The sequence below is a fragment of the Lathyrus oleraceus genome, chromosome 1 (genome assembly GCF_024323335.1).
Source record: "Lathyrus oleraceus cultivar Zhongwan6 chromosome 1, CAAS_Psat_ZW6_1.0, whole genome shotgun sequence".
NCBI lineage: Eukaryota > Viridiplantae > Streptophyta > Magnoliopsida > Fabales > Fabaceae > Lathyrus > Lathyrus oleraceus.
Window position 1 is genome coordinate 249,791,202 of NC_066579.1, and position 25,039 is coordinate 249,816,240.

The 25,039-nt window shown below is 38.8% G+C and overlaps 2 long non-coding RNA genes and 1 pseudogene across 3 annotated transcripts; 2 read left to right on the forward strand and 1 right to left on the reverse strand.

Moving 5' to 3' along the window:
- The first annotated feature begins 615 nt into the window (after positions 1–615).
- Positions 616–715, forward strand: LOC127116443 (uncharacterized; annotated as a pseudogene).
- Positions 716–13,820: 13,105 nt separating this feature from the next.
- LOC127129672 (uncharacterized) lies at positions 13,821–17,059 on the reverse strand. Its single transcript, XR_007806376.1, has 2 exons — positions 16,372–17,059; positions 13,821–15,209 (listed from the first exon to the last, which is right to left on the reverse strand). It is a non-coding gene; the product is annotated as an uncharacterized LOC127129672 (long non-coding RNA).
- A 4,300-nt stretch (positions 17,060–21,359) lies between these two features.
- On the forward strand, positions 21,360–24,392 carry LOC127129674 (uncharacterized). 2 transcript variants are annotated; one of them, XR_007806380.1, is made up of 5 exons: positions 21,360–21,881; positions 21,956–22,050; positions 22,173–22,284; positions 23,210–23,650; positions 24,056–24,392. It is a non-coding gene; the product is annotated as an uncharacterized LOC127129674 (long non-coding RNA). The 2 variants fall into 2 exon arrangements; XR_007806377.1 differs by having other exon boundaries at positions 22,173–22,279.
- The last annotated feature ends 647 nt before the right edge of the window (positions 24,393–25,039 follow it).

Sequence of the window (25,039 nt, forward strand, 5' to 3'; positions counted from 1 at the left end):
TGGGAAGCTATAAAGTTTTCCATCATGATTTCCAAGTTGGATTTCCTAGGGGCGTTATTGTTAGGCATGGATGGGTTCGGTTTCTGATATCCCGGAGGTATAGCTGGGGCTTGATTTGGAGACTGTCCAGGTGCGTACAAAGCATTATTACTCTTATATGAAAAGTTTGGATGGTTCTTCCAATTTGAGTTATAGGTATTCGAGTAGGGGCTTCCTTGAGCATAGTTTACTTGCTCTGCTTGGATTCCTGTCAAGAGTTGATAATCCGTAGGAGTGTGACCTTGGATTCCACAGACCTCGCAATTCTGAGTTATAGCAACCACGGCGGTAGGAGGTGATACATTTAAACTTTCAATTTTCTGGACCAAAGCATCCACTTTTGCATTAACGTGATCAAGGTTACTTATCTCGTACATGCCAGTTTTCGTTTGAGGTTTTTCCACCATTGTTCGTTCGGTTCCCCACTGATAGTGGTTTTGGGCCATGCTTTCGATAAGCTGGTAAGCATCAGCATAAGGTTTGTTCATTAGTGCACCACCTGCAGCGGCGTCTATTGTTAACCTTGTGTTGTACAAGAGACCATTATAAAATGTGTGAATTACTAACCAGTCTTCCAAACCATGGTGTGGGCAAAGTCTCATCATGTCTTTGTATCTTTCCCATGCTTCGAAAAGAGACTCGTTGTCTTTCTGTTTAAATCCGTTTATCTGGGCTCTTAACATAGCTGTTTTGCTTGGCGGAAAGTATCGGGCAAGAAAAACTTTCTTCAACTCGTTCCATGTGGTGACAGAGTTTGAAGGGAGAGACTGAAGCCATCTTCTAGCGCTATCTCTTAATGAGAAAGGAAAAAGACGAAGTCGAATTGCCTCCGAAGTGACACCATTAGCTTTAACAGTATCAGCGTATTGGACAAATACGGATAAATGAAGGTTTGGATCCTCGGTAGGATTTCCAGAGAATTGGTTCTGTTGCACAGCCTGCAACAGCGAGGGTTTAAGTTCGAAGTTGTTTGCTTCGATTGCGGGCGGAGCAATACTTGAATGCGGCTCATCTTGCGACGGAGTGGCGTAATCTCTAAGAGCACGAGCTGGTTCTGCCATCTCGGTTATCGAAGGAAAAAGGTTTTTGAAATCAGGAAGTTCTACAGGAGGGAGATTGTTTGCAGCACGATATTCCCGAATTCGTCGTAGGACTCGGAGATATAGTTCGATATCGTTGATTCGTAAATAGAGCGGTTCGCCTTGTGAGCGAGTGCGTGGCATACAAATCAACGAAAGAAAGAATAGAAGAAAAAGAAACCTTAGTCTCTACAGCGTAACGGAAGAGTTACGATATCGATTAAATAAAAGTCCCCGACAACGGCGCCAAAAACTTGATCGCGACTTTATGAGTCGAATTTAGGGTACAAACTGCAAGTGCACAGTTCTATCGCGTAGTTTTAAAAGATATCGATCCCACAGGGACTTATGAATCGATATACCGTTATCTAAGGTTACTTCGTAAAGCTAAGGCAGGTAATACTTTGATTGTTTGGGGGAAAAAGCTAAAACTAAAATAAGATCTAGATTAAATATTAATAAAGCGGATATCGGTATGTAGTTCGTCGTAATTAGGGAATCAATCCTTTGTCGGTCTCTTGGTTTTAAAATAAATCTTTTCAGTTGACTTTATTGATTAAAAGTTTTATCTCAAACTCTCGCTCTGTTGAATAAACCATGATTTTATGTTAATGTAGCTGTCACTTATAATTAAGTCAAAAAACCATTTTTTGAAAGCAATACAGTCCATAGAAACTCTTTTCAAGAAAACACTGACCGTTTAAACACCCTTATCTCAAACTCTCGCTCTGTTGACTTAGTGTCATACGGTGAACTGGACTTTTTTGTGGTTTTAATCGCAATGTCGCGGTTAGCAAGAGTCGCCACCGACTTTTCTTTTATCCAATAAGGAAAGGTGGAAAAGAACAGGAAAGACCTTAATTTAGATTTTGGGTTCGGGAGGTACATTATACAAAGGGAAGGTGTTAGCACCCTTTGTATCCATGGTTATCCATGGGCTCTTAATTGCTCGATCACTTATATTATTTTTGTCTAAAAAAGTGTTTGTGAATTGTTTGGAAAATTGTTTTGAAAAGAGAATTTAACTTTGTAATGATTCTTGTATGAATGTATACAAAGTGGTTATCCCGTTTTAGTTTTGAAAATTGTTTAGAAAAATATAACTCGGTAATGATTCTAGTATGAATGTATACCAAGTGGTGATTTTCTAAAGGCATTTTGAAAGGTGTGAGGTGCAAAAAAAATGTTTTAAGTTGTGAGCCAGCAATTAAGAGTTATACCGACCCAAGGTCTTTACGGGCATTTCCTATCCTTATGAGGGTAAAACTGTCCTTATTATTGAGAAATAAGTAGTTTTATCCTTTGGATGTAAAAGGGTCATCGTAGGGTCATCGATTGGTCATTGAAGGCAACAGTTATGAGGATACCTTAGCATTCGAAGGGACTATCATCATTTAACCGTAGGCAACATCGGAGGGTCATCGAGGGACAAAGTTGTATATTCGAAGGCAACATCCGAGGGACTATAATTTATTTTATGATGATTTAACCGAAGGGTCTTTGCTAAGGGTATCCCCACGTTCGCGGGACATGACCGTAATATCGTAATCGTAAGGCAACAAAGAGAGGTCCAAGATCACTTATTCAAAGGCAAAGTTTTACAATTAATTATATAATTAGGATGAAACTCCACATTAAAATTATTAAAAATAATATATTAAAAAAATTAATACATTAGAAATTAATACATTAAAAAATTAATTTAGGGTGAAACTCCACAAGGGTATCCCACAAATAAAGTGGAATACCTAGCCAATAACCTTTTCCTGGGATATGTGAACCTTTACGAAACTCAAAAAAAAAGAAACATGTCAGAACACCAAATCAGGGTGCAATCGAAGATTACACCGGAGAAATATCACAACAATAAATAGGATAGGATCAATAATGCATGGCTATGATAAAAACATAAAAAAAACAGACTAGAAGAATCAGGTACTGTCTCGTTCGCCTCTGCCTCGCCTAGCGAAGGCCACGGATTTTGAATTTGAAAACAGCCCCATGTTAGGAACTTTGAATTTTATGGCATTTTATCACAGGAATAACATGGTCAAACATTCAGGGTATTCAGGCATATTTAAATTCCCATACGAAAGTAAATTATATATCAACATTTAATCATGATGCATTATATATGTAGATATGGCCAATTGAAAGTATAAACAATAGAGATACGCAAACCTGTTTGCCAATTCAAGGTTGAAGGGATTGACCACTTGTAGTATCAGAATAAGTTAGGCAGCGGGAATTGGACGGCGATGGCTTCGGTGCAGATGGGTTGCCTTCAGGGTTTCTTTATTCTGAATTCTCCGGGTAGGCAGGGTTCCTATGCCAAAGTTTCTATCTGTCCTTCTCTGTTCTCTCTCTTTCTTTTTCCTCAAGGTTTTGTTCCAAGGAAACCTCAGAGTATTTTGCTTCTCTTCCTTCTTTCTCCAGTAAATCTCCCAGTGTAAACTCCAAGTCTAACTCCCCTACTGAAACTTCAGTATTTATAGACTAATTTCGTGGGTAATGGGCTTGGAATGAGGGAGACCCAAGTCCAAAATAATTTGTTATATTTTATTTATTTATTTATTTTAATTATTTAATTAATTAATTAAATTTTTTTTTTTCTTTTTTTTCTTTTTTTTTTTCGTTTTTTTTTTTTTTTTTTTTTAGGAAAAATGATGGGTAATTTTTGGGGTATGACAGCTGCCCCTGTTCAATATTCTTGAACCGAGAGAGTTAGGATGGCGTGTATGCCATTCGTGGTCTGGAGGTGGAAGATTATTGAACACTAGAATGCCCTAAAAATTTGCACTTGAGAATCGACAGTTGGTCTTGATGGAGATGGGCTTAAAGATGCCATCCGGGAGGTTTGATGACGAAAGCTTCAGATCGCGCCGTATATTAGGCCAATTTGAAGACATGGGTGCCACACTGGGTCGTACGTTAGACCGTATAATGAGTCATCCATTAGGCTGCCGACTTCGCTGGGGAGTCGGAGTGTGTCATATGCTGTTGGGGATAAAGGATCAGAATGGACCATACGCTAGATCGTATCTGAGTTGCAGAATGAGCCGTACGTTAGGCTGAATCTGATGACGAAAGGGGTAGTCGTACGTTAGACTACACTTCAGAAATGTATCGTATGTTAGGTAGCATCTGAGGGGATGGACATCCGAACGGGTCGTACGTTAGACCGTCGCAGAATGAGTCGTCTGTTAGGCCGCATCTGATGATGAAAGCGGTAGTCGTACGCCAGACTACACTTCAGAAATGTACCGTACGTTAGGTAGCATCTGAGGGTTGTAAGATCCAAACGGGTCGTACGTTAGACCGCGTTGGGGTTGTTGAAGTTCAGAATGGATCGTACGTTAGATCGTATCCGAGTTGTAGAATGAGCCGTCCGTTAGGCTGCATCTGAAAAAGAAAGTAGTCGTACGCTAGACTACACCCCTGAATGTACCGTACGCTAGGCAGCATCTGAGGATTTGAAGGTCCAAATGGGCCGTACGTTAGACCGCATTGGAGTTGCTGAAGAAGTCATATGTTGGGCTGAATCAGAATGAATCGTACGTTAGGCTATATCTGATAACCTGTATATGTTGTACTTGCAATAAATGTCTGGGATGGGCTTAGAGATGCCATCGTTAGGAGGATATCGAAGTGTTGTCAGAATGAATGTTCCCATGAACTGTATTTGAAATATGTATCTGAATCTTGAATGTGATTGATAAAGGTGTCTGTCTGAATGAACCTTCTACTTTGACTATATCAGGAGGATAATTAACCTGCAAAGAAAAAGTTAGCTTCATGCTATGTCATGATGCATGAGATGTTTCGTGTTATGCTAAAATAAATGTGAATGTTGTATGCATGCGTATGCTGTGAAAGGATGTAATGAATGAGTTATGTGTATGAGAAGTTCTGCTTGGGGACTCTACTGGGGAAAATAAATCCCCATCTACTGATTGGAGATATTTGTAACGATGACCCTTTCTCGGCAGGGGGTTCTTGATTCTGTCTGATGGTAGAAATATTCCACAGATCTTGGCTGAGGATGGATGAGATGATCAATCTGTCTGATGATGCCGACCTCTGTTGGGGAGTAACTGGCTGTGCCGGGGAATACTGCTAATTTCTTCTGAGGAATAACAGACTTGCTGGGGGAATAGAATTGGTAGCGGATTCATTGGAAGCATGGTTAGACCTTCTCCTCGATCCTGAAGTCGGGTAGTAATTGCTATTGCTATTCTATGCATGTATTTTTGGTAAACATCAGTCATATTCAAATGCACATATTAATTCAAATTAAATCAATGGACATTTACGCAACCAAAACAGAAAAGTAAAAACAAAAGCATCTTTTTTTTGAAAGAGGGTTGTATTGATTTTGAAAGGAGGCCTATAAACAGGCAATTTGTGTACAAGGAGACAGAAATCCTAGTAAGAGGAAATTGTCGAAAACAAAGAGAAAGCTATGTGGAAGAAGTCCTATTGATTTTAAGCCTACTACTGTCATTATGTCTTCGAGCATCTCATCCCTTGCTGTCGGATAGAAGTGATTGGCTTGGTCAGTCCCTCGAACTTGGATGAAAGTTGACTGAGAACGGGACATAGTCATACGCTTTAATCCCTAATTTTTGCCTGGACCGCCTTTTCAGGTTTTCAGTCCACCAGGATACCCTTTTTTGCCCAAGCCGCCTTTTCAGGTTTTCGACTTGCCGGGTGTACATTTTTTTTTATATATCCCTAATTTTTGCCCGAACCCTTTTGGTTCGCCGGGATGCCCTTACTTTTGCCTAGATACGTCGATCTAGCGGGTCTCTTTTATGCGTAGTATTTTTTAACTATGTCCGCGTTCACGGGATGTGGGAAGTCTTCACCATCCATAGTAGCGAGTATCATGGCTCCACCAGAGAATACCTTCTTAACCACAAATGGCCCTTCGTATGTGGGAGTCCATTTGCCTCTGGGATCACCTTGTGGTAGAATGATACGCTTGATCACCAAGTCGCCAAGTTGGTACACCTGTCTCTTAACTCTTTTGTTAAATGCCTGGGTCATGCATTTCTGATATATCTGCCCATGACAAACAGCCGCAAGTCTCTTCTCATCAATCAGATTTATCTGATCGAGTCGAGTCTGAATCCATTCATCTTCATCTAAGCCCGCCTCTTTCATGATTCTTAGAGAGGGAATCTGAACTTCCACTAGTAAGATGGCTTCCATTCCATAGACTAAAGAGAACGGAGTTGCCCCTGTCGTAGTGCGCACTGAAGTGCGATAACCGTAAAGAGTAAAGGGTAACATCTCATGCCAGTCTTTGTATGTTACTGTCATTTCTTGCATGACCTTCTTGATATTGTTAGCAGTCCCCACGGCGCCGTTCATCTTTGGCCGGTACGGAGAAGAGTTATGGTGTTTTATTTTGAACTGCGTGCAGAGTTCAGTAATCATCTTGTTGTTCAAATTAGTACCATTGTCAGTGATAACTCTTTCAGGAGACAGCAGGTTTCTCAAATAGGTATTTGATAGAATCCATCTTAGAAGTCAATAAGGTGGTATGATTCAACATATACTGTCTTAGTCGGCGAGCAGCCCAGGCCAAAGCACAGCAAGCTTTCTCGGGCTGTGAGTATCTTGTTTCACAGTCGGTACCTTTTGCTAAGGCAGTATATGGCATGCTCTTTTCGACCAGACTCGTCATGTTGCCCCAACACACCTCATTGAATTTTCTAACACGGTCAAATACGTAATTAAAGGTCTTCCTTCAACTGGTGGCATCGGAACTGGAGGTTCTTGGCGATATTTCCTGATTTTGTCATAAGCTTCTTGGCATTCATCATTCCATACCATCTCTTGATTTTGTCTCAGTAATTTGAAGATGGGTTTGCAGGTAGCAGTCAAGTGTGGAATGAATCGGGCAATGTAATTCGAGTGCCCCAAGAAACCTCTGACTTCTTTCTTGTTTATTTCAGTACCCAGATTTACAATTTCAATTGATTCCTCATGCGGCTGTATAGTCTTTTCTTCTTGCAGTAGTCGGGCAAGTTCTCCAGGGACTTCACAATCTTCCTCGCTTCCATCCTCGGCTTGGTAGATCGGATTTTCAAAGTCATAATGAACAGTAGCAGAGTCATTACCAACAGGATCCAGAGTGGATATGGATCGGCAAATTGTTACGTGAGTGTGTGCAAGAAACATAGCTTGTTTGAAAAATGACAGGAAAGATAAAGAGCGCAATATTTGAATGCAAAAAGTCCATTGATCTATTGAATATGAATATGCTTATGAAAATGACAAACCCCTAACAAATTAGCCATTGTGCCTCGGGCATAGACACAATGCTTTAAGAAGTTTGATTGTAAAAGAAAATTAAAATTTGCAATTCTAGAATAAACAATAACAATTACTCCTGACTAAAGGAAATCGGGATAATGTCTTCAGTCTTCCAATTGTTGAGTCCGTCACCAATTGTTGGGAAAATCCAGCTATCCAAGTCGCAATCACTATCAGCATCTTCCATAGCATTAATCTGATTTTTGACTATCTTTCCAGAGTTAAACCCCAGGCCAGCTTTATCAGACTTGTACGGTACATTGATCAGTTGACCCCAACCAGCACGATCACCATTTTCAATCGCGGCTTGAGCATCTTTCAGAGAGATCATGACAGGGGGAGCACGAACAACCTTGGGCACAAGGGGAGTTGGCTTAAGGACAGGACTGGGTGGAGGAACCACTTCAAATGACTGAGAAGGAGTCTCAAAGAATTCACCATCCATCTCGACGTATTTGAAGGCTTGCACACTACTGACAATATACTCTTCTTCTCCACATACAGTGACAACCATGCCTGCTATTGGATACTTCAGCTTTTGATGAAGCGACGAAGCTACCGCACCTGCCCCATGGATCCAAGGGCGCCCCAACAAGCAGGAGTAGGCGGGACGAATGTCCATCACGTGAAAGGTAGTGTTGAAGACTTGAGGTCCTATCTTGATAGGGAGAACCACTTCACCATAGACAACACTCTTCGCACCATCGTAAGCACGCACCACAACATCACTAGGTTTCAGTTCAATGCCTTTGTAGTCAAATTTATCGAGTACAGCTTTCGGGAGCACATTCAAGGAAGAGCCGTTGTCGATCAACACGTGAGCCAGGGTGATCCCCTCACACTCGATGGAGATATGCAGAGCTTTATTGTGATTCTTTCCTGCTGGCGTCAGGTCAGCATCGGAAAAGCCTAGGCCATTGTCAACAGTCAAATTAGCAACATAATGTTCGAATTGATCGACGGATGTTTCTTGAGGCACATGAGCGGTCTTCAAGAATTTCATCAATGCATTGGCATGGGATTCAGAGGATAATAACAAGGACAACATTGAGATTTTAGACGGAGTATGCCCCAATTGTTCCACTACATCAAAATCGCTCTTACGGATGATTTTCAGCATCTCTTCCATTTCCTGTTTGGCAACATCTTCAGAAGTAACTTCGACCGATGTCTCTGACTGAGGAGGATTGACTGGTCTTTTTCCTCGAATTTCGGGAGCGGGAGGTGAGATTTCTGGGGAGTAGATCCTTCCACTTCGAGTAACTTTACTAGTCCCCACAATATCATTAGGATTAGCAGAACTACCAACCTGCTTTATGCCATGGATGTAAACGTCGCCTCCATAGTTCCACGGAATAGCTTTGCTGGAGGAATATGGCACGGGGCCAGGTGCGGTAATAATCAGGGGAGCCACTTTGGGCTCAGCGGTAATCTTCACAGGCACTCTAGTAGCGGTAATCTTCACTGGAGCTTTGGACCTAGCAATCACAGATACCTCTTCAATAGAGTTGTCCACCTTAGGAACCCTTTCAAATAGAATTGTACGATCATCCATCAGCCGTTGAATGCCGTTCTTCAACTTCAAACAATCATTGGGTCGGAGTACACAGAGATCGCAATCTTCAGCACAACCTGGAAATAAACCAGCTTGCAATAAATTCTTCTTAACGATCAGGAGAGGAGATGCTAAATCAGCAACGTCAGTAACGTGAGAATTGTCGTCCACAACATTAACATTCTGGTCATGATTAGGCATAGGTGCTGTGATGACATTGGGGGTCGCCGGAGGATCAAATTCAATTTCTCCAGCGTCGATCATATCCTGAATCTTGTTCTTCAACAACCAGCAATCATTCGTATCATGCCCGGGGCTATCGGAGTGATAGGCACACCTGGCGTTGGGATTATAACGAGGAGAAGTAGTGTTGGGATTTGCAGGAGGGCCTCTGAGGGTAATCAAATTGGCCTTTAACATACTCTGCAGTGCTTGGGTTAAAGTCATATTGATCTTGGTAAACTGTCTTCTCGACCTGTCTTGTCTGTGTTGGAAGTTCTGAGATGGCGGTGCGGCAATTGTAACTGCCCCAACAGTATGGTCACGATTCTTCTTGTTATGCTTCCTCTCACTGTACACAGCATTTGATTCATTCTTTCCCTGATAGGACTTTTTGGTGCTTGCAGAAGTAGTTGCCTGTATCTTTCCACTTCGAATGCCGCTTTCAACCCGTTCACCTGTCAAGATAAGTTCAGTGAAACCTGACGAGGAACTTCCCAGTAGATGGCTGTAGAATGGGCCAGTCAGTGTACCCATGAACATGTCCACTAACTCTCGATCAGTCATAGGGGGTTTGACTCTGCCAGCCAAATCTCTCCACTTTTGAGCATATTCTTTGAAACTTTCTTTAGAGCCCAAAGTCATATTTTGTAGCTGTAGCCGAGTAGGCGCTAACTCAGAATTATACTGGTAGTGCTTGTAGAAAGCTGTTGCTAAATCAGTCCATGTGCGGATGTTAGAGCTCTCAAACTGATAATACCACTCTAACTGTGTGCCAGACAGACTCTCTTGGAAGAAATGGATCCACAGTTTCTTATCAGTAGTGTGCGGCTGAATCTTTCTCACATAAGCCCTTAGATGCATCTGAGGACAAGAGGCACCATCATACTTAGTGAAAATGGGAATCTTGAATTTGCGGGGAATGACCACATCAGAGACCAGACCCAAGTTTTCGAAATCCAGACCGGGCACTTTCTGCCCCTCCATAGCTAGCATACGTTCTTCCAGCAACTTGTACTTATCATCCTTCGGAGAGTACTGTTCATGTTCATAATCTTCATCGTCGTCCTCAGAATTGACGAGATTAGGATTCTCATCTTCCGAATCATTCTCGGTCTCTTCTTCTGAATCCTTCGGAATTCTAATCTTGACTCCTGTAACCTGTCCCTTAAGCCTTCTCCCCGGGTTGATGTAACCCACAGGTTTCTGGTCCTTCTTCTTCTCCATCAAAAGAGCTTTCAGTTCTTCCTGCCCCTTAGATAAGCTCAGCATCATTTCCTGGAATTGAGCATTCTGGGCCTGGAGATCTTTGACAGTTTGTTCGAGAGCCATTGTTCAATCTGTTTGAATCTGCTGGAATCTGTTTGATAGGAAAATCGTGAGAACACTGATCCTTTAGAATACCTGTTATGCGATGCAATGCAATGTATGAAATGTTTTCAAGGACTTTCGGGATTTAACTTTGCATAAACTACCAAAAAGAGCTTTTTTTTTCTTTTCTCTTTTGTTTTTGCTTTTGTTTTTGTTTTTTTTTTTAGCAGAGTTAAATCCCTAAATCCTTGAAATGGTTAGTACAATGCCATGATGTTATGATGTTATGTTGTTATGATGTCATGTTGTTAGATAAATAACAAGCACAAGCAAGTCACACAACAATCATTCCTAGGTTTTAAGGCTTGCGTGAGTTCCATAGGTAAATACCCTCCCCACTGAAGTTTGGTTGGTTCAACCTGTCTTAGAATAGTAACCGGGTTCTAGAAGGATCTCAAATCATTGACCTTTCCTTAAGTCCACTTCAGTGCAACACCAAGTGGTTGACCGAAGCTTCCCTAAAGTCCAATCTCAAAGAGTGTAGTATCGAGTCTCAACCAACTCCAGTCGGAACCGAAGCCAGTTATCTCACTACTTTCTAATGGCCAGGATGAGTCAATTAGGGTTCTAAAGGTCTGGTTAATGCTTTTATGACACCACGCGAATGCCAAATATTTCCTCAACTAACATGAGGAACATCAGGACATCCAAAGTGCCACATTAACCGTAGCCATCATTTTGACCATTCTAGTATACGCCGGACAGTCGCGATGATCTCTTGCTACTTACCTAAGGTACACTAGATCCGGGTGTAGGATCTTTCACTCAAGCATAACATACCCAAGCAATCCCTTAAAAATAAATCAGACAAATTGAATAAGTGATCTTGTTTTTAAGGTAACCTCTCTTTTTAAATATTTAGGGTCCCCAGCAGAGTCGCCAGTTCTGTCATACGGTGAACTGGACTTTTTTGTGGTTTTAATCGCAATGTCGTGGTTAGCAAGAGTCGCCACCGACTTTTCTTTTATCCAATAAGGAAAGGTGGAAAAGAACAGGAAAGACCTTAATTTAGATTTTGGGTTCGGGAGGTACATTATACAAAGGGAAGGTGTTAGCACCCTTTGTATCCATGGTTATCCATGGGCTCTTAATTGCTCGATCACTTATATTATTTTTGTCTAAAAAAGTGTTTGTGAATTGTTTGGAAAATTGTTTTGAAAAGAGAATTTAACTTTGTAATGATTCTTGTATGAATGTATACAAAGTGGTTATCCCGTTTTAGTTTTGAAAATTGTTTAGAAAAATATAACTCGGTAATGATTCTAGTATGAATGTATACCAAGTGGTGATTTTCTAAAGGCATTTTGAAAGGTGTGAGGTGCAAAAAAAAATGTTTTAAGTTGTGAGCCAGCAATTAAGAGTTATACCGACCCAAGGTCTTTACGGGCATTTCCTATCCTTATGAGGGTAAAACTGTCCTTATTATTGAGAAATAAGTAGTTTTATCCTTTGGATGTAAAAGGGTCATCGTAGGGTCATCGATTGGTCATTGAAGGCAACAGTTATGAGGATACCTTAGCATTCGAAGGGACTATCATCATTTAACCGTAGGCAACATCGGAGGGTCATCGAGGGACAAAGTTGTATATTCGAAGGCAACATCCGAGGGACTATAATTTATTTTATGATGATTTAACCGAAGGGTCTTTGCTAAGGGTATCCCCACGTTCGCGGGACATGACCGTAATATCGTAATCGTAAGGCAACAAAGAGAGGTCCAAGATCACTTATTCAAAGGCAAAGTTTTACAATTAATTATATAATTAGGATGAAACTCCACATTAAAATTATTAAAAATAATATATTAAAAAAATTAATACATTAGAAATTAATACATTAAAAATTAATTTAGGGTGAAACTCCACAAGGGTATCCCACAAATAAAGTGGAATACCTAGCCAATAACCTTTTCCTGGGATATGTGAACCTTTACGAAACTAAAAAAAAAGAAACATGTCAGAACACCAAATCAGGGTGCAATCGAAGATTACACCGGAGAAATATCACAACAATAAATAGGATAGGATCAATAATGCATGGCTATGATAAAAACATAAAAAAAACAGACTAGAAGAATCAGGTACTGTCTCGTTCGCCTCTGCCTCGCCTAGCGAAGGCCACGGATTTTGAATTTGAAAACAGCTCCATGTTAAGAACTTTGAATTTTATGGCATTTTATCACAGGAATAACATGGTCAAACATTCAGGGTATTCAGGCATATTTAAATTCCCATACGAAAGCAAATTATATATCAACATTTAATCATGATGCATTATATATGTAGATATGGCCAATTGAAAGTATAAACAATAGAGATACGCAAACCTGTTTGCCAATTCAAGGTTGAAGGGATTGACCACTTGTAGTATCGGAATAAGTTAGGCAGCGGGAATTGGACGGCGATGACTTCGGTGCAGATGGGTTGCCTTCAGGGTTTCTTTATTCTGAATTCTCCGGGTAGGCAGGGTTCCTATGCCAAAGTTTCTATCCGTCCTTCTCTGTTCTCTCTCTTTCTTTTTCCTCAAGGTTTTGTTCCAAGGAAACCTCAGAGTATTTTGCTTCTCTTCCTTCTTTCTCCAGTAAATCTCCCAGTGTAAACTCCAAGTCTAACTCCCCTACTGAAACTTCAGTATTTATTGACTAATTTCGTGGGTAATGGGCTTGGAATGAGGGAGACCCAAGTCCAAAATAATTTGTTATATTTTATTTATTTATTTATTTTAATTATTTAATTAATTAATTAATTAATTAATTAATTAATTAATTAAATTTTTTTTTTTTTTTTTTTTTTAAGGAAAAATGATGGGTAATTTTTGGGGTATGACACTTAGGTTATATAATTAAATTCGAATGCTTAACTCTCGTCCTCACATTCAATCTTTAAAAATACTTTTTGGAAAAGATCGGAATTTAATTAACTCTAAAACTTGCTCTCGCCCTGATCTAGAATTAATGTCTAATTTACACTGTCCAGTTAAAACCTCAAACTCTCGCTCTATTGATTTTAACTTCTTTATGTCTTTTACTTTCGTAAAAACCTTTGTTATTAAACCTGTAAATTGAGACCGTAAAAAGAGTGATTTTAATTTTAAACTTAATTTAACCGACTTAGTCTTGATTCCTTACTCCGCTTACTTTACATACCGATATCTAAGCGAATTAGCCAGACATGCTAAACAAACTAAAATACTTATCATGCATAACCAGACTCATCCCATGCAGATAATATAAATAAATAATAAAACAAAGCATTAAATAATAATTAAAGAACCTGAATGAGTTAAACAATAGTCTTGAACACTCCACCACAAGCCGGTAGGATTTGTTCTTGGATTCTTCAATTAAACAACAAATTAAAACGAAGGAAATAAAGCTAGATTCTAACGTAAGGTTAGATCCGGTAAAAAGGTGCACAATAGTTTCCGGTGTAGAAACTATTGTGCGAAAAGAATTAACTAAATGCTAAAAAGGAAAAAGGAAAATAGAAATTGCAAGGGAGATAGTGTAGAACTCGTAAAAATAATAAAGAAACAATACTACTTAAGTTGCTGGAAAAGAAAATGTGCAAAAGCGAAAACGGCAAAGGAAAAAATGTGGAAAAGCTTCGGAACCCTTTTTGGTTTTGCAAGTGGCTATTTATATATGCTTGAGTAACCGCTTCCGCTGCCAAAAAGGTCTTCAACGTGCATAAAAGCATGGCGTGGATATAGGGCTCAACACTCCCTCAACGCTCAACGTCTCTGAGGCGTTCCTTGCGCCAAAAATGTAGGGGAATGGTGTGACGTTCGTCACACCATGTGTGACGTCCGTCACAGGAGTGTGCAAGGCGTGACGCTCGTGACGCCCTCTGTGACGTCCGTCACATGCACGGCACCTGCGTTTTGTGTTTTGGACTGGGCTTTGACATTTGGTTCATTTTCTCTCCTTTTTGCACCTCCTTTTCTTCCATTTTTACTTGTGCTTCAAAATAAGCCACCTGAGACAAATAGGAAGAAAATACCGCGTAATATCTAATAAAATGAAGTGAACTGAAATAAATAATAATAAAATTTAATTGAATTAAGTCCTAAAATATGATATAATTTCGTGTTATCATGTAACACAATAAACAATCAACCATTCCTAACACCACTAACATGTCCTAACAGGCAACCATGTCCATTTTAACACATAACATGACAATTCAATACTAAGTCCATCAACCTCATTTTTAACAGGCATATAACAATTCACCAAGATTTTATACTTCAAACAATTCAAGGTTAATTCCAAAACAGTAGCAATCAATGTTCAAGCAACTTTGGTAGTCCAATAAAGAATAACCCATTCACAATTTTGTTCACTAACCTAATACGCTAGCAGTAGGATTAAAGTCTTACAGATAGTTCAATAGCTCAGGGGTCCACATACACATAGCAGCTAGAATTAAGGAAATTCATTACTAACAGCCCTACAATCCTATTACTAACCTAACTCACATTTTAAATTCAAACTCAACTTGCGAAGTAAAGAAAACTAACCATAAAAACCTGTTGCAGTTTGGACCAATTGCACCATTCACAATTCAGTTTAGGTTCATCTTGATAGCCCTGCTAGATGGCTTGCAAACCTCACTTCACCACTGCAAATTGGATAGCCAACTGGATATTAATTAGCTCATCAAATTCAAAGCATCATGCAGTCATAACAATCCAATTAGCATACCAATTAACCATAGGTTCAACACTAAAACCAATTGACATCATACAGAACTTGTAGTTTGAGTCAGCATACATTTCATCATAGTTATAGTGAAACAATTAAATTCACTAGTCTACAACTTGCTGACCATACTAACTAAACCTTAATAGGATATCTAACACTTGTAACTGTTTTCATTCAAAACTAACCTTTGCTAAATCAACAATCCATTGAAAATTCAATTCATCTGTGATAATTAACACAAAATAACTTCTCATGGGACAACAATCCTTAGATAACTAGTTAGCTCATTCCAACTAGTAATAAATTCACCCATACTAATGATAATAATTTCAAATTGTGATTCATAGCTGCAACTTAAAGACACCAGCTAGAACTAACTATTCCAACTATGAAAATCCAATATAACCATTTGAACTAACTCATGTTGAATGCCATTTCACACAAATAGAATTTCAACACCTTCTAACTAACAGAACTAACATCTCAATCCAACCTAATATAACATTCAATAATATAATAACTAACTCCATCCAATTTTCCAACTGACTGAATTAACTACGTTAACTATTTGTTAACTTTTTCAAATCCATAACTGAATCTAACTAACGTAACAGTCCTCCCAATCAACTAACTTCACTTCAATCTAAACCAACTAACTTTAACATAGCCTTAACAAATTGTTAACTCTATTAATCCTTTTAACTAACCTACAACCAGTTACTCAATTTATGTCTATAAGTAATCATCATCCCAATCATTGAAGAGGACCCAATCATTGACACACAAATCAGATAAGTTCTCAAAACTCTCTTTCACTCTCCCTCAATTGTCTCTCAATCTCTGAAATTTCCCCTTTCACTTTCACCCTCACCTAAAGCTCGATAGAACAACCATTAATGGTTCACCTTGAAGCTTCAAACGTGCGTGAGCTAAGCCTCTCAATCTCTCTGCTCTATCACATTTTCTCTCATGGAAGCAAATCTCAGCAATCTCACGCATCATCAACATTGCATAAACGTAGCAACCACATAAGGAGTAGAAGAAGATTCTATTAAGGAGCTCAGAGTCATAATTCTTACCTTATTTTGAAGCGCCTCTAGATTTCTTGTCATCTTCATCTTCAAATTTCTCAATCTTGACCGGAGCAATTCACCACTCCAAAGTTGGTGCACCTCTTTCAAACTCACTTGCTTTATCATATTTCTTGTTACCAGATGATAGAATTGATGTAGAGGAACATTAGCCCCAAGTTCTAAGGTTGAAACCAATTGTAATTCATGTTTAATTGGGGACCTAGAATTTAGGGTTCATATGAGTTGATTCTCTGATTGGAAGTGTTAAGAAGGAATTAATAGAGGTTAACGTGAGAACGAAAGAAAGGGAACAAGGATGATTCCATTGATGCGAGGTTGAGGTCTATTGAAGCTCAGCCGCCACTAGAGGCGATTTCCAATGCGGTGGAGGGAAGACTGGAAATCATTTTTTAGTTGGAATAAGGGGATGTGGAAGTGAGTATGAGTTAGCCTTGACACTCTGATTGTTATCCTTTTGTTGAGCTCGGTTGGGCCTTAAGCCCAAATTCCTACTATTTGCACCACCATTTTTCTTGAACACCCCTTTGCATATTGGAAGTAAAATGACTTTGGGTTTTTAGCAGGCCTAACACCAGTCTGCTTACCCCACACCTCCATTCCAGCGTCTGTACCCCTGCATTTGTTTTGTATTTTTCTATCTTTATTATTTCTCGTGATCTTAGTTGTTTCTCAATAGTTTTTTTTTCTTTTAATTCATTTTATTTTTTATGTAAAAAAGATTTTGACATGTTAGCATACATTTTAATCAATAATAATAATGCACAATTTAATTGGAGTTAATCACTTAGTTTTTGGTTAATTCTCAATTTAAAATGTTAAGAAATAATGCCCATGCTCGTGATGCTTTAGATTAGTTTTAATTCTAGAAATTGATATGCATGTTTAACTTTGATTCCATTAGGTTAGAATTAGTACTTAGCTTTAGATTTCATCTTGAATTAGGTGTTAGAATTAATTGATATGTTTAAAAATTAGGCTCTTTGTGATTCTGAATCCTTGTGCATGCTTTGCAACTAGACCTCACCCCTAACTGATTAAGTTGACCGAAGTCTTATTTGATAAACTAAATCCTTTGACATGTGCATGTTCCCTCAATCTAGTCAAGTTATCATAAGTCTCTTAATCACTTGATAAGACTAGTCCTCGGCACTGGAGCTGCATTAGATCTTTCAAGACTAACAACTCAAGACTTCACATTCAAGTCAATACAAGTCAGACAGAACATTGCAGACAGACTGGACACCGGACTACTGTTTAAGCACAACAAAGGTTCCCCTTCAACACTTGTTAGTGATGATGAGGATTGCACACCACGAGCCTTAAGTAGTTGAGAAGTAAGGAGAGGGAGAACTAATATCCTCATTATGAATATCTTTGGGTACGAAATGAATGACCCAGTTGCTCAGAGTATTCACCTCTACACATAGACTTTAGTACCATTTGAATCAAATAATTGTCAAGTCTTCTTCTCCACAAGCAATACTTTATCCCCAGGAGCAACAAAAAGAATCTTCTTCAACACTTGTCAATTATGGTGAGGATTACACGCCATGAGCCTTAAGTAGTAGAGAAGGGATGAGAGGGTGAATTCCTATCATCATTATGAATATCTTTGGATACGGGACGAATGACCTAATTGTTCAAAGTATTTGCCTCTACTCATAGACTTTAGTGCAATTCAAATCAACTAATTGACAAGTCTTCTACAACATTACAATACAGCTTCATCAATAATACATGTATTCTTTGGGCCAAACACATCCTCTCTGGCATCCATACCTTCTTAGGGTTAACTACCTCATGGTAAAGACCCCCGACTTTGGACCACAATCTATGGGCCACACCATCCATTGGTTACCACCACACATTTTTCTAAAGCCACACCATCTATTACTTGCCGTTATTCTTTTTTCTCTTTTTCTAAGGCCACAGTTACCTCCATACCTTTTTCTAAGGCCACACCATCTATTGGTTACTACCCTTCTTTTTTCTCCTTTTCTAAGACCACACCTGAAGCTAGCGGAAATATACCCGAACGTATCGCACGCTCGAAGATACAACAGAGTTGTCATCGAACTTTATTTATCCCCAAAGGGAAGGGAAAACATCGATAAAACCCGGGGAAAAGAGATATGCTGGGTAAGGAAGTCGGTTATGCAAGGGGAAGGTATTAGCACCCCATACATCCATGGTACTCCATGGGAACCGTTTTGATTGTTCTCGCTCGAATAGGTGTTATATCTAAGATTACTCACAAAAGAATGGAAAGAAAAAGAAATAGATAAAGTGCTCGATGAAGATTAGGGCCCTCATGCTTACGTATCCTCATAGTGCAATGAGGAATTCAGAGCTTCGTAGTTCAAGGAACTAGAGGAAGGAGGTGGAAAGAAGTGTGATAGAAGGTATGATTTGAGCCAAAGAATAATGTTGTTTGAACTCCAACAAGGGTGAAAATGTGAATCCAAGAGTAAAATTGTTGTGAACCAACAAGTGAGGGGCGTATAGCACTTGTATCACTGTATTGGAATAACCAAAAAGAAAGGGTTGCCTAAGTACGACTGCAAAGTAAGTAAGGAGATGTTCGTCTAAGCAACAGGGTCTGACAAGCCAAACAAATATGCTCTTGGTTCACAAAATGGGGTACAAGATGGAGCACAAAGGTATAGTTATTTGGCTCAGAGAATAGGTATATCACATGGAGTGAGTGAAGATAGAGTATGAAAGTATCATGGAGATGAATGGAAGGAATGCCCTAAGGCAGGAGTGATAAATAAGTATGCTCGCGGAGGGTTCAAACCCTCGTGCCTACGTATTCTCATTATGCAATGAGAAAATCAGAGCAATCGTAGTTCAGCCTATTACGACTGAAAACAAAGGGTACGAGATTGATTGGATTGCCCAGAAGCGGATTGCTTAACAAGCAGGAATGTGGTACTAACTGATGACGGTGATCAACCACAAGGACACGTGAGATATGATTGGCCTATACACGAGAAGGTTTATAAGGCAAGAGATTCGTCTAAGCACGAGAGGTCTTATAAGACGAACAATGATTATGAAATGATTGGCCTACACACGAGAGGATTTACAAGGCAAGAGAGCTTCGTATAAGCACGAGAGGTCTTATAAGACGAACAATGATTATGAAATGATTGGCCTACACACGAGAGGATTTACAAGGCAAGAGAGCTTTGTCTAAGCACGAGAGGTCTTATAAGACGAACAATGATTATGAAATGATTGGCCTACACACGAGAGGATTGATAAGGCTTACAATGAATAGGGGTTTGCCAAAGCACAAGAGGACTGGTGAGGAAAACAAGGATTAAGTTGATTGATTATGATTCAAAGACTTGATTTCAAGGTAATTGATCCAAAGGATATCTGAATGTCAAAGGGAATATGATTAACGATCCACTGAGGGGAGAAATGATTGACGTACAATGATGCTTCAATAATGGAGTGTTGAATGATTGATCGATGAAATAGGATAGATTGATAAATGAGATAGGGATAGATAAGGTAGATTGATAAATAAGGTAGCTCGCGAAGAATCTGAGTTCTCCTGCCTACGTAACCTTATAGTGCAATAAGGAAATCAGAGCTTTCGTAGTTCAGCCCACTAGGACTGAAAAGAAGTTGATTGGAGGCAAGAGGAAATGGATGATTGAGATTGAAATGATTTGAATGGAATGATTGAGAATTGAATAGAATGAAGAATGGATAGACTTGATAGTTACTGGATGATGAGAATCACACTAACTTTCAAGTGGAGAGAGAAGAGTCTTTGTAGTTGTTTCTTCCATGGAGGAAGACCTTATCAATGGTTCGATTCAAATTGCACTAAAGTTTATGAATAAAGGTGAATACGATAAGCGATGGGTCATACGTCCCATACCCAAAGATACTCAGAATGGGGGTCGGAATACTCTAGTCCCACTCCTTCTCCATTACTTAAGGCTCGTATCGTACAACTTGATTCATGATTGATAAGTTGTTGATGTCGTCCTTGCTTTTGTTGTATTTTTCTTTGTGAAGATAGACTTGTTAATCGTATGGTTAGAATTGTGCTAAAGTCTATGAATAGAGGTGAATATGATGAGTGCTGGGTCATACGTCCCATACCCAAAGATACTCAAAATGGGGGTAGGAATACTCCAGTCCCACTCCTTCTCTATTGCCTAAGGCTCGTGTCACACTCTTCTAACTTTGAGTTAACAAATGTTGGTTTTGACATTTGTAGTGCTTGAATAGTAGTCATGCCTTGTACTGATTTGAATAACTTGAACTCTCGATCTTGATCTTTGAATCTTGATTGAACTTGGAGCTCCAGTATCTAGCATCTTGATCACAAGGACTTACTTTATCAAGTGATCATAGGTCTTCTGATCACTTGACTAAGCTTGGGGAATTAAGCACAGTCAAAGGATTTAGTCAATCAAAGCGTACTTTGATCAACTTAGTCGGTGGGGAAAAAATTAGTTGAAAGTGAACGTACAACTACCTAAAGGGTTATTGTTTATTTGAATTATTTTCACAATGCCTAAACTATGGGAACATGCAAAAATTGAATTATTTTTACACTAAGGGCAAAACAACCATTTGACAAATTTATAGAATATTGAATTAAAATTCTAATTATGAAATCCTAATGAAAAATCAATGGTAAATTCTAAACTATTTTATTTTCTAAATTCTATTAAATTCTAAAGATTAATCTAATCTAATATTCCTAAAAGGTCTATTACACTAATCTAAACATTTTCTAAACATTGTTCCTAATTAAAATTCCATAGCTAAGTAAATCTAAAAGTCTAACTACTCAATATTTCTAATTATATTTCTAATTAACAATCTATAGCTAATTAACTCTAACATTCTAAGATCAAGCTAATTAATCCACTTACACTAACTAATTAAACTAATTAACCTAAATTATCTTGAGTAATCCAGTTTAAGTAGATGCTTGGGCCAAAGGCCCGCGCTTCAAAACAACGGCCTATGTTACCAACCGGGTCTCTTTAACCCACGGAAGATTCTCCTTCCTGATGTAACGCCGAACCTACACGCAGACGGCTGTCGACGACGCAAGGTTCGCACTCCAGCGGCTCGTGATCAAGCGGAGTCCAGGACTTCGTTCACGTTCGAAACCAATAGAAGATAAAACGTTCATAGAAAACGAAAGACTTCTCACCGTCATCACCGGAAAGAGACTCCCCCTACTCACACAACAACGATGCCCAACGCTTCATCTCGTCACTCAAGACCAACGGCGATCGACAGTGGATACGGTAAATGCGAGGGAGACGCGGAGGACTCTCCTCCAGATGTGAAAACGACTCTGACGTCTCCATCTATGTTCGTGTGCACCCCTACCTTCTCTGAATCACGGTGCATCGAATGGAGCGACACCGATTCACGACGTTGAACCTCTGCTTTCACCAGTTTAAACAGAAGAATATAAACGCCGAATTGAAATCTCACCAGTTTATCAGGTACCGCGTCTTTCCTTTCTTCTCCCTTCCTGTTTCTGTTACAAGCTTCTTCTTTGTTGAACTCGTGCTTGCAGGTTGTGGTTTGTTGAGGATGGCATCGGCGCTTTGCACTTTCATTGAGGACAGACGATGAAGGGCGAACCGTTCTTCTGGAGAAGGATGCTAACCGGTGAGAACCCAATTCCTGTTTTTGATTCTTCCTTTTTCAATCAGCTTCTTCTTCTCGTTCAGCTCTTCTAACTTCAGAACTTCTGCAATGTCTGTACGGTGCCTTCGTGATGGTGTGAGAAGATTGGAAGATGGAATCACCGGTTTGGAAGCTTGAAGCTGCAGAATGCTCTTGAGATTGATGAGCTTGGTAGAGATTGTGCAGAATTCATTCATCATCTTGATGCAAGGTGAGGTACTCCTTCCCCTTCATTCTGTTATGAGAATCTCGAATGATTGATTTGTTACCCAGATTGATGGATTTAGAAAAATGAAAAAATTTCTGTTCTGAATTGAGGCATGTGTTTATATAGGATAGTTCATAACCGAATCGGGCAGGTCAGTTATCTTAGGGCAGGTGCCCAAAATTTCTGTTAGAAAACTCTCTGTTAAAGATGAGTTGATTTTGTTAAGTTGGTTAGAAATAGAAATGAAAATTCTAATTTTAAGATGCTATGCTATTAATTTCCACTCTCTCCATTCTGTTTATTAGCTGGAGTTAGTTGTTGTTTTAAATTACAACTGTTAGCAATGCATGATCAAAACCACCTCGAAGTGAAATTTCAAATTGAGGAAATCACTAAGTGAATGAATGAAAGCTTGTTGGTTGAACAATCAAGATCTATTACTACACTTTATTTTCTATTATCTCTCGCCGTGTTAAATAACTGTTAATTATTTCGCTATCATTTCCAATGGAGCAGTTAAACTGAACTGAAATTGATTGCGATTAGTTCGTATGTTAAAACCTGCAAATTGATTAACATGTTGCTCTTTCAGGTTGTGTATGCTTGTTCGTGCTCATGATTAGTTGCAATGTGCTAAGTCATGTATGATTGAATAGTTAGGATAATGTGAATATTTGTATGTCGTACGTGCGTGTTGTATTGCATTGGGTCCTCAGCTGTCATGGCTTTTTGGAGATGTTATGTTAGTTAATGGCTTATATTTTGTTGGTTTTGAGAAGCTTGGAATTCAAAAAATAAAATTGAGATCGAAAAGAGAATTGTTTATTTGTGTTATATGGAGTTTCTCCTTAAGTTATTATTGTTGAGTGCATTTGAAATGAGTTGGATATGATTAGTTTGTTTAAGAACAATATTTATTGATCTGTTCTACAGGATTTGTGTATGTACTTGCCGGTTGTCGTAGTCGGTGGAATTTGGGAGGACTGCAACGCATATCAAATACAACTCAGGGGTTTGTCAATGCTGGTGACGCAACCACCTGTTGGTTCTGTTAAGTGTTTGGTTTTGTGTTAGCATTTGTTTGTTGGAAGTCCAAACTTGTTGATGCTATTACTTGAAATTAGAACTTTTATTCATTAACTTAATTACTACTGAAAACATTTTGGAATACTATTACATCCTCTTACTGTTGTCCTCCTTTGTTGCTTGCAGATGTCTCTACTATATTCGTGAGTGTGGGCGGTGTTCAATGTGGCTCATGGTACCAAGCTGGGATGTTAACTTGGTGAATACTCTTATGCCGCCAGTTTGGATTTTGAAGGGCGAAACAACCGACGTGCCTAGCTTGTTAACACCGCATTGTGACCGATGAGTGTAAGTTCGAAGCTCCTATCTTGTTTGTTTGATGTAATATGGATTCTTGTAGCCATGTTAGGCTAAGACTGCCTATTATTAATGAAGTTCAATTGTTTATTCTCGAATGAATTAGGGATTTAAGTTATAATTAATTCAATCAATCAATGGTGCGGTTAAAAGGGATACGTTATCAAAAGTGGTGCTATGTACTCCTGTTTCTATCAGATCCTTTGAACTTGTTAATTGCAAAGTCAAAAGTGGTGAATACTCTATATGATTTGAAATTGTGAACTTGTCGTCAAATTAATTGCTTTAGTAATTGCTATGTTAGTAAGTGGATTAGATTAAATAACGTCATGAAGTTAAAGTTATGACATTTACAATGTTTAAGTTTTTACGCATGGTTTTGTGGTGTATGTGCAGGTGAATATCTTGCTACTAGATAAGAGATATGGCAAGGGTCCATTGTGAAAGAGAAGAACAGGGTGGAGTTTGTTTGGAGTTAAGTCAGTGTGGAGTGGTATTGAATTAGGAACGCTTACGTGATGTTAGAACATGTTAGGGATGTTATTATACCGTTAGTGAACTTGTTGCTGGGTTATCAACCATGTTAGTGTGGCCTATCGGTTAAAGAAAAATGGATAATTGGATGATGATTTAGTTATTGAGAATGTTAGGTGCTTCCATGGAATTCGAATGGAATTTGTTTTTGGTTGTATTGATTAATTGATTTTGGATTAATGGATATGGATTTTGAGCATGGTTTAATGGGTTATAAAATGAATAATATCAATTTCAATCAAAGCAATTAAAATAAAATTAATTAATTAGATATTAAAATCACTTTAAAATCCAAATTTCAATAATTTAAGATCGGCATTGATTTGGTATCAATTTGATGTTCATTCGACAATTAAAATCAATTAGAGTCTTGAATCAATTAAATTGAAGTTCCTTAATTAATTTGAAATTAGGTGTGAATTAGGGTTTATATTAACATGAGTGCATGATGCATAATGGATGAATGCAACACGGGCCACGAATTGAATGAAAGTGTGAAGAGAAGAATGCAAATTTTGGGGTACGACAACACCATCAATTGATTACTGCCATAACTTTTTCTAAGGCCACACCACTTATTGGTTATCACCATTATTTTTCTCATTTTTATGGCCACACCACTTATTGGTTACCACCATACTCTTTTATTTTACCGGCCACACCAATCATTGGTTACCGTCGTACTCTTTGGTTCAGACAATCCTACCCTATGGATCCAAACAACACAACTCTTGGTTCAAACCATATTTTCCCCATACACAGACAACACTCATACAATTCAAACAACACTTTCAATTCTAGCATTTCTCTTTCTTTTAATGCAATTTAACCAAATATTTATTCTTC